General features: G+C 41.9%; 1 long non-coding RNA gene across 1 annotated transcript; it reads right to left on the reverse strand.

The window, feature by feature from the left end:
* Positions 1-299: 299 nt before the first annotated feature.
* LOC117367269 lies at positions 300-16,860 on the reverse strand. The gene is made up of 2 exons (XR_004540721.1): positions 16,664-16,860; positions 300-455 (listed from the first exon to the last, which is right to left on the reverse strand). It is a non-coding gene; the product is annotated as an uncharacterized LOC117367269 (long non-coding RNA).
* Positions 16,861-17,060: the final 200 nt, after the last annotated feature.

Below are 17,060 nucleotides of genomic sequence, written 5' to 3' on the forward strand. Positions count from 1 at the left end.
GTGCGCAGCGTTCGCTGTGCGAGGCGTTCGTTATGCGAGGCACCACTGTATTTTTGCTTTTCCAGTTTGTTTGTTTTTCCTTGTTTGCTGCGTTGATTCTTTAAAGAGTTTATTCTCTTGTTTCTGAAATTCTTTCTCCCCATGTGCTTTTGGATTCTCTCATTCCTTCTGTCTATCAGAACCCTTGTTCAAATTTATTTTGCTCCAGTTGATGTTGTAACACATGGAATAGCAATATAATTTATGATATATTGTTTAACTGCTATCAAACAAGCCCAAGCAATTATTCCACTTTTAGACTAGTAAACAAATTACTTGTTGAATAAAAAAGTGCAAGCTTTTTTTTTTTTTTTTCTTGCAATGTATGCATTTCCTTTTTCTTTCAAGCAGCTGTTTCTACTTCTTGGCTTGTTAAGGACAGAAGCTTTGTCGTTTCATAGCTAGTTCACTCAGGGCTGAAAAGAAAGAAAGAAATTAACTGTTTCATGAATCATTTGTCCAGTTTACGTCTAAAAATTAATCTTTTCACCATGAAAGAAAAAGGCACATCTGTGTTCTTTGTTGTGGATGAACACATTTGTCTGTTCCACAGTGAAAACAATATTAACTCATATGTGGCTAGGAATAATCAATATCTGGATCTTAGCAGTTGGGAAATGGTTCATGTTAGCATACACCTGGAAAATGAGAAGTTCAAAACAAGCTATCTCCTTTAATTAACATTGCCATGTGTCATGGGCATTACAGACAGAAGGGTATCTGAATGCATCTAAGGCGCTGTCTGAAAATGAAAGAAAACAACATTAAAAATGTGTTTGTTTCTGCAAGGTTATCTGCCCGCCCGTTAAAGCTGCAAGCATGCATAAGGAATGAAGTCATCACATTTTGTTATGGCTCATTGTGTACTATGATTGAATCATCCACTTTTTCTTTTTTTTGCAAGGTGAGGTCAAATCTTATCTGCTTTATTTCTGTGTATCTGAATCCATGCTGATATAATCAGACAACCTTTTCATATTTCTTATGAAAAGCTATAGCAGTTGTATAGGGACGTTATGGATATATAGGAGGTCTTTTACTAAGGCAAGCTAGCCAATTCAGCGCATGCTAAATGCTAATGCACCCATCTGGACGTGTTAGCAGCGCGCCTTAGTAAAAGACCCCCAAAGCAAATATACAGTTCAGTCAGTTTCTGGCACACTGTTCTGGATTAAGGGGTACAATACAATGAAGACGTATGCATTAGAACCAAATTCCATCATAAGCTGGGAGAGAAATCCAAGTTTCCAAATTTTATTAAAAATTTGATTAAACGCTTATATAATTTCTAAGCGATTTACATTAAAAAAATTAAAATAATAATTTACATAGAAGACATATAAACAATACTAACGTTAATACTGACTTACAAGAGACAAGGAAAGAAGGAAAACTACAATTTTTTAAAAGCAAAGAAACATTCAAGGTAAACACATTAAGGGAGGGGTGGTTTTTTTTAGCCTTATAAGGCTAGTTTCTGGTATTTTAAAGAGTCTATCTATATATCCCTGTTAATTGATAATTTTAACCATTTCTGAACTTAATGCTAAAAAGCATCATTAAATAGAAATGTTTTAAGAGCAATTTTAAATTTATCCAATTGTCTTTCTTCTCTTAAGAAAGACGGAAGTCGATTCCAAATTTGTGGAGCTGTAATGGAGAAAATCTCCGCTCTTCTCTTATTTCTGATTTTCAACGATGGAATTGTCAAGAGATTTTGTTCCGCTGATCAGATAAAGATAATAATACCTATCAATTTAATCTTAATAACTTATTTATACATTTAGGGGTCCTTTTATCAAGCCGCGCTAGCGGGGTTAGCACGTCGGACATTTCATCACGCACTAACCCCCAAGGCCGGCTAAAAAACTAACGCCTGCTCAATGCAGGCGTTAGCAGCTAGCGGCGGCAGGCGGTTTAACATGCGCTAAACCCCTACCGCAGCTTGATAAAAGGACCCTTTAGTCCAGCAATTTCCCAATTTTTTGGTTCCATATTTTTCCAACGGAACAAAAAAAAAAAGTGGAAAATCACTGAACTAAGTACATAGCCCTCGATGGAAACTGCCCCAGCTTTGTTGGTTGGGCTATGAACTTTTCAGCAGCCTCTCAGCTAAGTTGCACACTCTCAGTACATAGTCCTCTTGAGAGGGCAGATTTAGGGCTCCTTTTACAAAGGTACGCTAGTGGTTTTAGCCCATGCCTAGCGCACGCTAAAATGCCCCACGCGCTAGCCGCTACCGCCTCCTCTTGAGCAGGCGGTAGTTTTTCAGGTAGCGCGTGCTATAGCTAAAAACGCTAGGGCACCTTTGTAAAAGGAGCCCTTAACTCAGAGAAAGTTTGCAAAAATGATGTATGACCTGCAACACAAATCCTACAAATAAAAGCTTAATTTATTGAAGGAAGAGAAAGGGCAATATGTTAGAAACATTCACATATTTGGCAGGCTTCAGTAAATTATAGGAAGTGAAATTTTCCATAAAAAATGAAAAGATAAGAGATTCTATTCAGATACTTATATGCCTGCTCAATTTCTTTCAGATTCTGAGCAGTTTACAACCAAGTCAACACCATATGTTGAGAATTACAACAATGAAAGTGAAACAATTTGCATAATATGACATTAAACTTTGTACTGAAATTTTTTTTTTTTTAAGATTTTAGATTTTTTTTGGAAAAGTAATACAAGAAAATGCATTTCTAATTTGTTGTGGAAGTTCATTCCAAATTTTAACAGCCTTAAATGTAAAAGAATTATCCATAATGTTGTTGAAGTGAATATGTTTTATTGAAGGATATCTCAAGTAAAGTGAGATTGAAAAATACAATTGACATCTTACTAAGGGGGTCATTCAAGGTGTGGTATGGAAATATGACCCCTAGCGGAAGTCACGCAAGACTGTCAATAGGGGTGCCATTTTAAGATCAGTGCTAGAGTGACCAGGAGTGAATAGGCATCATTCTTGGCAGACTCCCCAGAACCCTACTGGATCCCCTTGGACATCACTAGATCCCCAGGACCACCAATGAGTTAGGAGGTAGCCACTAGGGGGGTTGGACAGGTTGGGAGGGCCATATATAAGGAGGTTGGGTCCAGGGGGTTATTTTACTATGGCTTTTGGATCCTAATGCAACTTGCATTATACCACTGCAAATCGTGCCTAGTAATGAGAGGCAAAACATGCATTTGCATATCATTACTCCCTAACGCACAGCGACTTAGTTTTTAGAACAGCAGTTTTAGGACTGTTTAAGTCCTTAAGGGTCAAATAAAAGCAAACTAGATGCACATCTCCTTATGAGAGGCATAGAGAGATATGGGTGACTTAATTTACGCCAGGTGCTCACCTGGCAGGGCCTCCGCGTGTGCGGATCGCCAGACTTGATTAATTCCCCCCCCCCCCTTAATGTTAAGTAATAATTTGGATAAAGTGATACAAATCCATACTTCTCAACATCCTATAAATAATAAAAGCAGTTTTACATTCAACATGTGTCAAAAATGGCAGCCAGTGAAGATGACACAGTCAAAGAAGTGAAATATAAAAGTCCAAAGGACCTCTAGACAGTGGTAAAGTCATATAAATAAACAGTCCTTATTCGCAAGGACAGTTAATAAGGAAAACTTGACACAGCCATGTTTCAACAAGGAAGCCTGCATCAGGAGTCAACATAAACTTCATTATAAATATTGAGTGAACACAAAATACCACAATAAAAGGAGACAGAACACTTAAGTGGCAGAGTGACCTAGTTGTTAGGTCTACAGCCTTAGCACTCTGAAGTTGCAGGTTCTAGTCCAGTGCTGCTCCTTGTGACCCTGGGCATGTTTAGACTTAAGTCGTACTGCATGTATAACTGAAAGTTATACAACATAGATGAAACTTGGATGCTGTGACTTAGACCATTTAAAACATGGTCTAAGACACAAAAACCCATCTAAAGTCACCAGATAAGCTCTGCAGACACAAACTACAGACCCCCACACATTGGCATACCAAGGGGGGGGCAGTCCACCCCGGGTGCATGCCCTAAAGGGGTGCTCAGCCGGCCACCAACCCTATTCTGCCGCTGCTGCCTTTCCTTAACCAACAGCAGTGGCAGTAAACAGGGGTGTCTGTGGGTGCTTACCGATGTTGCTCAGCTTCTGGCTGGCTTCCCTGCTGAAAGCCATGGGCATCTGCTCCTCACGCGATCCGCGGCTGCATCGGAAGTGTTCTCTCTGACATCAGAGAGAAGGCTTCCGATGCAGCCGCGGATCGGTGAGGTGTAGACGCCCGCGGCTTTCAGCAAGGGAACCTGCCAGACATGCTGGGCATGGAAAGGGGGAGGGTAGAAATGCTGGGCAGGGAAGGGGGGAGGGTAGAAATGCTGCACAGGGAAGAGGGGGAGGGTAGAAATGCTGCAAAGGCAAGGGGGGGAGACATACTGCTGCTGCTGTACAGGGAAGGGGGAAGAAATGCTGCACAGGCAAGGGGGAGAGAAATGCTACTGCTGCACAGGTAAGAGGGGAAGAAATGCTGCACAGGGAAGGGGGAGAAATGCTGCTGCTGCACAGGGAAGGAGGAAATGCTGCTGCTGCACAGGGAAGGGGGGAGAGAAATGCTAATGTAATGTAATGTAGTGTAATTTATTTCTTGTATACCGCTACATCCGTTATATACCGCTGCAGCACCCAATTGGTACAGAGAGGGAAGGAGGGAGAAGGAAGACAAGGGAGAGGAACCAGAGATGCCAAGTCCATGGGAGGGAGGGAAAGGAAAAAAGGAAAGGAGATACCAGACCATGGAGGGGGGGAAAGAGATACCATGGCATGAGGGAAGGGAAGGAGATAGAGATACCACACCATGGTGTGGAGTGGGAAGGAAGGAAGGAAAGGAGAAGAGAAAGAGAGAGTTGTCAAAGCATAGGAGAGGGGTGGAGACAGAAAAATGGAGAGGGGGTGAAGCTGAAATGAATCGTGCAAAGGAGAGACATTTATTGAAGGGACATAGAAAGAGGGAAGATGCCATATGGAAGAGAGTAAGGTTGGACAGTAGATGGAAGGGGCAGAGAGTGTGGGCAATAGATGGAAGGGGTAGAGAGAGGCAGATTTTGCATGGAAGGGAGAGAGGACAAACACTGTATAGAAAGAAGAGAGCAAAGAGAAGATGATTAAAGCCGAAATGACAAAAGGTAGAAAGATTTTTTTGTTGCTTTACTTAGAATTAAGTAGTATTGTAACTGTATTGATAAAAGTTTATAAATAGTAAATGGAAATAAGGCAATTTTTTGGACTAAACCCCTTTCCTCAGGACAGGATACCATAACAGCAGTATACTGTACTGTTCTGAATAAATATTTGGCCTCTGAAAGCTAATTGAAAAATGGATTAGTCCAATAAAATGGTATTTTCTTATTTCTCATTATTTTTTATTTTTATTGGTTAATTTGTAAAGTGGTGATTGTTATGTATCAGTTTTGTCAAATTTACATCTACTGTCTTTATATTTTGCACAGTATTAGGGGACATGTGTCACTGTTTTTGTGGTGTTGTGGTGTTGCATTGTATGCAGAATCTGGTTTCTTGGCAGTTCAGTTTAACTTTTGTCTACATATTTCTATTTTTAGTTTGTGATCATTCCATATTGGGCGAGGGTGTATCGCTGTTCTGTGTGTATGAAAAGGACATAGTTTTCAGTTGGCATTGACTACAGGATAAATTGACTGTGTGGGATCTGGCTTGTTTAGTTTTACAATGTATGTGTTGGTGATCTAGTGCTCACTGCAGTGTTTAAGATTCTGCCTCTTCCTAGGTACACCCTTGTTGTGCGATATGTGGATTGTTACTAAAAATCATAATTTTTATATAGATGGGGGGGTGTCAAAAATGATGGGCCCCGAGTGTCACCTAGGTACGCCACTGCCCCCAGACACTACCCCAGTGATCACCGACCCCCCCCCCCTAAAAATATTAATCACAACTTGAAAATTGTACCTCCAGAACATCATCACCTGGCAGCCTGGCATAGGAAAGCCTAGTCATGCTGAACAGAGGCATCTTAAGCCGTCAGGGGGGGGGGGGATAGGAACCCATGGAGAGGAGCACCCATGCCAATAAGCCCCTGTAATCACTGCATTGATATTGAAACATGTGCACTCCCCTATATACCCCCAAAACCCTTTTGTACTGGCATAAAAGTGGCTCTTCAGCCATAAGGGCTAGTGGGGTTGTAGATACGTGGGTCTAGGGGATTCTGGAGGTGGTTTGGGGGGGCTCACCATGACCTATAAAGGAGCTGTAGTGAGATGATGACATGGCACCCTTTTTGTGAAGTTCACAGCAGTGTCCTGTAAGGTACCCCACTATTTAGGTGCCATGTCTGGGTGTTCATTCTATCACTTTGCAGACCCCTCCCACGTCCAACAGGGCTTGTTCTAGGCGTTTTTGACTTAGACAAAAAGTAGGACGAAAATGTAGTATAAAGATGGATGATTTAGCAATCAGCAGGACGTATACTTAGCTGATTTTCGAAACGAAAAAAAATTTGGACGTATTTTTCAAAAATGTATCCTAAGCTGTTTTTTACTTTGGACGACTTGCGACTTAGATGAAAACGGACTTGGACGTTCCTTTTGATTATGCCCCTCCACGCCTCTTAACATACCTCCTTGAGATTTAGGCACACTGTAAACATGCGCCTTAGAAATCTAGGTTTTGAAAATAGTGAATTGGGAGAATTTGGCGAGTACAATGTACATCTGTCCAGTATGCTAAATCGAGAGCAGCAATGTTGTCCGTGGCAGGGGTAAAATTTTAGAATTCCCTCCCTGTCATCCTGAGGACCTGTTCTGACCATAGAAAGATGCTGAAGACATAATTGTTTGTGGAGGCTTTTTTCTGAAATTATGTTGGCAGGAATATTTAATAAGAATACTGAACTGTGATTGTTGCACTTTATTTAGTGGGCATGGTTAACGTTTAAACTCATTGAGCTTTTGACATTATTTTAAGAGGATTAAATTACTATGTAATTGCAATATAATTTGAATGCATTTTGTACATGTACAGTCCATGAACTACTGTGAATGTTTTAACTGTTAACTGCTTAGTTATAGGTGGTTTAGAAATAAATAAGTCTGCCCCTTTGTGCCACATTTTGAATTTTTTTATTTTTTGCAATTTGACTAATAGTGACTGGTCTCCTTGGCATTTTATGTCAGCCTTGTCCTTCTGGCTGTATTTTTGCCTTTATGATCTGTATATAGGGGACTTTGTACTAAAGCTTATCACACGCTAAATGATGCATGTCCCATCTTATACCTATGGGTCTTGTGGCACTTAGGCCCTGATTCTATAAAACAGGGCTGCCCAAGTCCAGTCCTCAAGATCTACTGGCAGGCCATGTTTTCTGGATATCCACAATGAACATGCATGAGAGAGATTTGCATACCAAGAAGGCAGTGCAGGCAAATCTCTCTCATGCATATTCATTGTGGATATGTAGAAAACCTGGCCTGCCAGTAGATCTTGAGGACCGGACTTGGGCAGCCCTGCAAAAGATGTGTATAGTTAGATACCAAGATTGTTACGCCTAGCTGATCTAGACACCTAGTTTATTTTTTTATTTTAATTGGCTTAATCAGTACTGATAATTGAAAGCACTATTAAAAAAAACAATTAAAAAAATTAATTTGCTGGTATGGGCGCATTCAGGGGTGGAGTTTGGGCATGAATTGAGTTAGGCACAATTCTATAAATGGCACCTAGCAGTTGAATGACAACCACGCCGAATGGCACCTAGTAGTTAGACACCATTTATAGAATCAGGGCCTTGGTACACAGGACTGATTTTTGCCAGCTATCTCCCAGCACCGTAGAAGGAGAGGTGAGAGGTGCTTCGGGAGGGACTACCATCAGTTTTGGGAAGCTGAAAAGACCGGAGAAAATAGATATGAAAGCGCTCTTGTCTTAAATTGAGCCTTTCAACTATTATGATTATGGGACTATACTCCAAAGTGGAGCAGCAAGGAGTGTGACTATCTAATTTAACTGAGAAATTGGAGAAACAAGAGGAAAATGTAAAGGAAATAAAGACTGTCCAAATGGAAATGGTTAAAGAAAAATCATTTATTTCCCGCAAGTTTTGAAAACTCTGAGAAAGAATAATTTAAGGTTTTTGAATTTTCCTAAATGCCCCGTTATATCACCTGTAGAGATGGCAAGAAAATATTTTCAAGAGGTTCTTGCCATTCCATTGGAAAATTTACCTCCAATTGTTAGAGCTTACTATTTGGGTATTAAGAGACCTTAAAGGGAATCTACTCTCACTGAAAAACCAATAGACAATGTTGTGGACATGAATTTGTCTTTATTTCTAGAAAGTACTCTTGAGGTGATAACTGATAGAACCACTATGCTGCTGGCACTAGCTTTGGAAAGTAATAGGGAATATATTCTGCGTTTCTATTTCTGACGTATCAATGATAGGTTTTTGGGCTCTAATGTTAGAATTTTCACAGATTTGGCTCAAAAAACCCAGAAGCGAAGGAAGGACTTCTTGGCCTTGAGGCCAAGAGTCCTCACTCTTGGGCTACTTTTTGGGTTAACTTTCTGGCAAAATGTTATGGGGCTCATAATAGAAACAGAAAAACGTCTGAAAACAGGTCTGAATCAGCACTTGGATGATCAGTAACAAAAGACGTCCAAGTGCCGATAATCAAACCGGGTTTTAGACGTATTTAAAAATGACTTAGGCCTTCACAGTGCTGCTGAACGACCAGAGCTATAAGGGGCGTTTTAGGAGGAGTGGTGAGGGTGGGATTTAGGCGGGATGTGGGCCGTCCTAGACTTAATTATATTGCATGTATAACCGAAAATTTTACAACACTGCCTAGATGGAACTTGGACATTGTGACTTAGGCCATCTAAAACCAGGTCTAAGTCCACAGAAGATATCCACAGTGACCAGATAATCACTGCAGACACAAAGTACAAACCCCCACACATTGTTCCAATGATCACTGACCCCCCCCCTAAAAACCATAATATCAACTTTACACATCTGCCTCCAGAACATCAGCACCTGGCAGCCTGGCATAGGAAAGACTAGTAGAGCTGCACAGAGGTGGCTTAAGTGGTCTTGAGGGTGGGTTAGTGAACCATGGAGAGGATAAGCCACTCTAATCATTGCATGCATGGTGAAATATGTGCACCCCCCTAAAACCCCCAAAAACCTTTTGTAATGCCATATAAGTGGCTCCTGCAGCCATAAAGGCAATTGGGGTGGTAAATAGGTGGGTCTAGTAGGTTCTGGGGGGCTCACTATGACCTATAAGGGAGCTAAAGTGAGATGTTTCTGTGGCACCCTTTATGTGAAGTTCATAGCATTGCCCTGTAAGGTACCCCACTACTCTGGTGCCATGTCTAGGTGTCCAGTCCATCACTTTTCTGGCTCCTCCAGCACCCAAAAGGTCTTTTTCTAGGGGTTTGTGACTTGGACAAATTTTTGGACAAAAATGGTGTTTAAAGATGCACGACAGCAGTCTGGGCGATCAGACGGCTGGACGTACAGTTGGACGATTTAAAAAAAAAAAAAAAAATGCTGGACATATTTTTTAAAAATGGACCTTTTCCTGTGTCCAACTTTGGGTGACTTGCGACTTAGGCCAAAATAGACTTAGACATTTCTTTTGATTATGCCCCTCCATGTTTCCTATCAAAGCAAGAATTTTCTCTTCTTTAAACCCAAACAGCTTTTAGATTTTATAGGTCCAAAAGAAGGGTTGGTATCTCAGTTTAATGATAAATGACCTGCCATCCTTCTGTAGGATGGGTTACCTCTTGCCTTCACTCTAATATAAATTTGTTTCCAGTGTGTTAGAAAATTTCCTTTCTTGATCTCTGCAATTGTGGACTAAATTAGTTAAATATTTCCAAGTATATGTGTTTGTATAATTACTTGATTTTTCTTATGAATGTTTCTGATCTGTTTCAAGTTGTATATGCTTGATTTAAAATTGAAAAGGTTATAAATAAAAAGTTTTTTAAAAAATGTCCACTAGCACATACTAAACTTTAGTAAAAGGGTCCTGTAGTGATTCTGTCTACTTCTCTAATTTGGGATTTTTTTCAGTAAAAGGTAAAAGTCAGGCAGGGGGCTAGTAGTTACTATCTTGATTCCCATTCTCTCTCTCTTGCCTATCTTAAAAGCATAGTTGGAGACCACCAATGCCTTGGCACCATAAGATTCCTCTTTCGTCTTTAAAAGCATAGTGAAGGGAAGTACAAGCACTCTAACCCCCTTCCTTCTCCTCAAGTTGCCCACCTACCCCAAGCCTAGGAGCAGAAAGGCATTGACTGTCTTCCTTCTGGCTTATCTTGCAACACTGATCTGACATTTTATTTATAACCCTAAGGAAGGAGTCTTTCACACTGAAACACTGGCCGTGTTGGGTCCATTTTGAATACTGTAATTGCCTTGTAAACCTTGGACTTGCAATTTTGGATCCCAAGTGGAAGTCTTTTCCATCCCTACTGTTTTGACACATCCAGGGTGGCTCATGCAGTTGTTTTTAATACACTGACAGGAAGACATTTGACCATTTTCCTTTTCAAACATTCTACATTTCAATTGAAGGAGAGCAGAACTGATCAATAAAAGCTTTTTCTAATTTTTTTTTTTTTTTTGAGAATACCGAAATATTTAATTAATTAATTTAAACCACAGGCTGAAAACGCATCTGAGTCATAGACTTTCATATAGGAGAGGGCAGGCTGGAGAAGGGAAGATAAGAAAAAGATTCTACAGAAAGTGTCCTGTCAGGGCAGGCAGAATAAAGACTGAAGAAAATAAAAATTAAGGACAGCCCTTCAATCTTGGTTTTCTGTCTTGAAAACAGCTGTGGAGCGGGTACTTGGCATCTGGAAGTGGAGAAAGGTATATGTGTGGGGGCATTTCATGCTGGTGCATACTTTGGCACTGGCTTCCCTCACATGCTTTTCATGGTGCACCCCGAGTATAGGCCCAAGCGACCAGCCAATCAGTTTTTCTAATATTTAAGATGATTTTTTTTTTCCATGTAGCATGTGAAATTTTACCAAAGTTAACTGGCAAAGATTAATGCAACTTTATATTTTCTCTCTGCAGCTCTCACTTCTGCTTCAGAGCAACCACTTAACTTAGGTTCTTAATAGGGAGTTTTCAGGAAAGGTAAAGCACAATGAAAGAGACTGAAATGCTTACATTGTAAGTGTTCAAGGCTATGCTAAGATGGTCTCAGGGGCAAAGTTTCAGTAATCTGTGCCACTTCCAGGAAGCATAATACCGCAACACTCTGAGTGGGAGTCTTCCACCTATAGTCCTGCCAGTGGGGGGAAGGGTGCTGATTCACGATCACATTTTCAAACGCAGTATTGAAACACCATCCCTCACTAGCAGCAATGCAATTGGAGGATTCCTACTTAGTTTTGAGCAGAGGTCTCAAAGTCCCTCCTCGAGGGCCGTAATCCAGTCGGGTTTGCAGGATTTCCCCAATGAATATGCATGAGATCTATTAGCATACAATGAAAGCAGTGCATGCAAATAGATCCTAAAACCCAACTGGATTGCGGCCCTCGAGGAGGGACTTTGAGACCCCTGGTTTAGAGGGAACAGTGTTACATAGCACTAGAAATCAGAGCTGTCTTAAATTAAAATATGGAAATCATAAAATAAAGGCTTTCAATATAACTAAAACCAAGGAAGCTCAGTCACTCAGTAAATAACAACATCCCAGAAAGCAGTGAAAAGATCGTTTTGCATTCTGTATAGGAATACAGGATATCAAATATCTCCAGATCGAGATTCAGTATAAGTCTTTGAATAGAAATTTGACAGATCATGAGCATTTTAATGTAAACCACATAAGCCTCTCAGAAGGCATCCTAAGAGATCACTTCCAGCAGATCAGGTCAAGGATTAAAGAAAAAAAGCCTAATGAAAAAGCAAATAGAAAGAGAATCTCCATGCTTTTATACTTTGGTATGAAACATTGAGAGCTTTCATATTGACACATGCCTGGTATACAAAGACAGAGGATTTCTTCTTAATGTTTGTCAAGGCAGGGAGCTCAGACAGACTCCTGTGAAAGCATAGCTGTCTCCATTTTAGTCTGCTTATTATAAAGCATGTGTAAATCCTTTATCCATTAGGTAAGTGTTTTGAAATATGACTTTTGGACTAGAGAATGACACGGTGGTTGTTACCCGCGGCTAGCCGCGGGTAACCCGCTGAAACGGGGACAAGGCCATTCATCGCCCCGTGGAGCGGTGAATGGTCTTGTTTCCGCAGTAAGGCAATCAAGGATTGTGCGGTCCAGCAACCCCCACCCGCCCGATCGCAGTGTTCCGCCATCTCCCTCCCTCCACCTCACCTTAGATGCAGAGTTTGACGGCTTTCTTTTTCGCCCAGCCGCACGCGCGGCTGATCGAGTTGTTCAATGTTCTCCTCTGCTGCAACTTCCTGTTTCCGGTTGCGTCAGAGCAGAAGATTGAACAACTGAGCAGCCGCGTGTGCACGGCTGGACGAAAAAGAAAGCCGGCAAACTCGGCATCTAAGGTGAGGTGGAGGGAGGGAGATGACGGAACGCTGCAATCGGGCGGGAGGGGGTTGCTGGACTGCGCAATCCCGCGTGTTCCTGGCTCACACTAGGAAGGAGGGAGTGAAAGAGAAAGAAACCCACAGCAGGAAAGAAAGGGGAGGACAGGCAGGTGAGCCAGATGCTGGAAGCGGGGGTGGGGGAGAGAGAGAAAGAGGGAAAGAAGCTAGATGGGGTTGAAGAGAAGAGACACATTGGTGTGGAAGAGGAAGAGAGGGGAAATCTGGACACAGGAAGGTAATAGAAAGAGAGGGGAAATTATGTGCATGGGGGCATAGGGACAGAGACATAAAGGGGACATACATGCCATAGGGATGGTATATGGACACAGTGGGGGGTGGCAATGCCAGATACATAGGGGAGATATTAGAAATGGGGAAAATAGGAACACAGAAGTGAGATTGTTTGGGGACTGAGCTCGCAGGCTCCAGCGGCTTGCACAAATTACATTGTAATGTGCCAAGAAAGTAAGAGGAAAGTAGATATATAGGCCATGCAAGAGGTGCTGAAGGGTGGTAAAAAGGAACAGATGGTGAAGGAGGGAGGGAAGGATGGTGGTGGAAAGGAATAGAACAGACATTGAAGGAGGGTGGAGAGGAACAGACCGTGAAGGGAAATGTGAAAGACAGAGAGGGGAGAAGACGCTGGAAGGGAAGAAGACAGATGCCAGACTATGGGGGAGCGGAGGGAAGAAGATGGGTGCCAGACCAATTGGGGGGGGGGGTGAAGTGAGAGGCACAGTAACAGAGCAAATGGAAGACGCAGAGAGAAGATACACAGTGGATGGAAGGAATTGAATGAGAAGATGAGGAAAGCAGAAACCAGACAACAAAGGTAGAAAAAAAAAATTATATTTATTTTCTTTTTCTTTTTTTTTTTTTTTTTGCTTTAGGATAAAGTAGTATATTATTTGTGTTGATAAAAATTTATAAACAAAGCCCTGCCAGTTGAACATCTCTTTCTCTAGTTCAGAAGCCAGAACTTTGATTTATAAGGAAGGAATAAGCTAAATATTGCAGTACTGAGGCTTATATGGATGCTGCGGGGACGGTGAATGGGATTGCAGTGACGGTGATGGGGCGGGGAAGGGAATGGCGGTGACAGGGACAGATTTTTTTCCCCGTGTCATTCTCTATTTTGGACCACCATCTTCCTCACCAAAAGTTCTGATTTTCAGGATATAACAAATTAATCAAACATAATAATGTGCATTTTTCTGTATGGGAAATGTGAGGATAGGCTCAGGAGCAGTGGCATAGCGAAGATGAGTGGCATCTGGGATGGTGGCACCCCTCCCTCTTATCCGCTCCACACGGGCTCAATTCTACCTGTGATTTGCCACCAAGTCCTTCTGAGAAATCAAGATAAGTGGAATTGTTTGAGAACATTGATAATTTTCACAAGTTAAAAAAATAAGAAATGATTTAAATAAGAGAGGCCCACATCTAGCCTAGTGGGTGCATAACATTAGCTGAGCCCTGACACTGCAAGAACAAGGGGGAGGAGAGAAAAGGTTAGAGCTAGGAGACGATAGGTTGGATGATAAGTTGTTAGGGCAGGAGGAAGGAAATGGTGAGAAGTGTAAAGTGATTGGTGAAGGATGAAGAAATTTGTGATTGGAAGAGAGAGTGATTTCTGGCAGGCTGAAAGGCATTCTGGTGGTGGGTAGGGAGTGAGTTGGTTGTGAGGGAGGTGGTGTGTGAAAGGTGTATCCCTCCTAGCCCCTTGGGTTCTTCTTTTGTACTTGGGGGCAAATAGGGTATGCATTGTGGATATGAGTGGAGTCGGGGGGAGGAGGGGGGGAAGGGTAGGGATGGTTGCAGTGGAGTTCAGGGTTGTGCCGAATTTGGGAGGATATTGTGTTCTAATGCGGCTGGGGTCTGAGTCCATGTCCAAGTAAAGTTGGTGATGAGAAAAGGATCACTCATGGGCATCACCGCCATGATCTGGAGGTGTGACCTGACAATACCGTGGGTCATGCTATGGTTTGATGTGGTAAGGGGTTGCCAAGAAGTGGGAGCTAGTTTCAAAACCAAATAGCTCATGGGGATTGGAAAGGCTGCATTGAGAGTTTGGTAATGTTAATGAAGTAAGTTCTGAGTAGTTTAATATGTTAGAGATATTGTGGGGAAATAAAGCTGCGGCCAAACATTTATTCCACTAATAAGTATATTTTGTAATATTTGGAATGTGAGAGAGGCACAATGCTGCAAGTTAACCTCGAGGGCTGAGTACCTGTCTACTAGCCCTTGCAGGGATAAACTTTGCAGGGACTTTTGTGCCTAAATATCTGTCACTAGGGTTACCAGATTTTCTGTTTGGAAAATCCAGACCCCTCCTAGACCCACCCCTGGGCCTGACCAGATCCACCCATCCCCGCCATGTCATGCCCTAGCCCCACCCCTGCTGCCTGCTCTCGTCGAGCAGGAGGGCATCCACGCATGGCAGGAGAGCATCTGCACATGCGCGGATGCCCTCCTTCCTGACGGCGATTTGATAGAAGCTTTTCAAAACCTGGATAAGAGTGCCGGGTTTTGAAAAGCCAGACCCCTGGACATGTTCTCAAAAGGAGGACATGTCCTGTGAAATTGGACATCTGGTGACCCTATCTTTCACCAGCCTTCAAAGATTAAGAAAAGACAAAAAAGCTTACACTTGTCTACCGAACTTATTTTGTTTATTGTACAACAAAGGGGCTATTGATAGTAACTTCCTAACAGCAGTGTAGAAAGGCACCGATTCGTGCACAAAGCTTGCAAATTTGTTTATGTGCACAATTTTAAAATAGCACATCTTCTTTCCAAGGGTTTAATTTCCTGTAGCTTAAGAAATCACTTCTGATGGCAAATAAAAAATACTGGCAGGTCCCAAAACTGATGGGCACTGCAGATGGTATGCTGTTTCACTGCCTAGCACTGGCACGCTCTCTTTCCGCAGCGTCCAAAACTCTAACAATTTTAGCATGTCCACCACTGTTACCTACACCCGTTGCATATTAATATCAATGGCCTGCCTTCTGCTCCTTTCTCAGACTTGTTGCCCACACTTGGACTACATGTCTGCCAGCATCCACTTACTGACATGCTACTCCATCATTTCTATTTGCAGCCCCAGCATTTTCTCTGCCGGGTACATTGTTAGGATCTCTGCTTTTTTCTCATTTCTTAGTTTTTGTAAATCTTTTAAAGAAAAAACATTTTAGAAAACAAATTGAATATTAAGAATAGTTTGAAAAAGACTAGAACCAAAACTAATGTTATGGCTTTAGGGGGCACTTTTTCTAAAAATTTCCCTGTAAGTGCCTAATCACATATGAAAAACATTCTTTTGTCTTGATTGTAGCAGTTTTCCGGGTCTTGCCACATCTGGGTAGTGTGACCAAATTAGAAGGATTCCTGACCTGGGTCATCCAAGCCTCAACCGAGCGGTTGAATGAGGCATTGAGGATAGATGGGTGTCTGCATCAAATAAAAAAGGACCAGCAAAGGTGTTTAGTGTGAATTATTATGTCTTTATTTTCTGGCTTATACTTTGGTGAAGGAAAAACAAAACACAAACTTGATCTAGTGACTAAACAGCTTGTTATCCCAACCAGGCTCCACAATTGTAGAGTTCACAATCTGGAAATTTTCACCAAACATGTGCTTTCAACTGACTATGCTCTGCCAGTTCTTATTACAAAAACAAAAGACCAAACTTCAGTATCAAAGTCCTGGAACCAGCTGGGACTGCTCAGCCAGGTTCTTTCACACTATTTCTGTTTGTGCAATTTCAGGATACAATTATTCCAACTGTTCTGTTAACTTCAATTTAATCAGAAACAGGGATTGTACGCCCTTCTGTTATTAGGGTTTGTGAGGCAATTCCACCTTTCCAGAAACAGCATATGATTTCCCCAAGCTTTTAATCAATAAGCATGGCTTCAGGCAAACAGGATTCTACAGGTTCCATTTCATAATCACTTGAATACATTTCTTCTGGCATTTCTACATCCAAAACAGTGTTACCTTCAGAAGAATGCTGATAAGATTCAGACCTGAGATTTTCTCCCTGTTTCCTATGAAAAATGCTGGTCTCTGGCTTCTGAGCCCTGGTTTGCACTGGTGTGCCTCTTTCCAAGGGTTCAGGCATGCTGAAGATTGGTGGTTGCCTCTCTGGCATAGAGACCACACCCTTTTCTCTAGCCTTCTGCTGATTGCCTCTAAGAATACCTGTGGTTCTCTGGTGCTTTGCTAATGAGCTTGGATAGCTTTCCTGATGGCTAGCCCTGCCCCCAGCAGAGCTGATTGCAGGATCTATTCCCTTTGTGGGTTTTGCTATCATCAGCCTGGTGCCTGCTGGTACTTGTAGTTCTTTGCCTATAGCATTCCCTACACTAGAACTAGGCGAGTATAATCGAGTCAC

This window comes from Geotrypetes seraphini, chromosome 9, assembly GCF_902459505.1.
Source record: "Geotrypetes seraphini chromosome 9, aGeoSer1.1, whole genome shotgun sequence".
Lineage (NCBI taxonomy): Eukaryota > Metazoa > Chordata > Amphibia > Gymnophiona > Dermophiidae > Geotrypetes > Geotrypetes seraphini.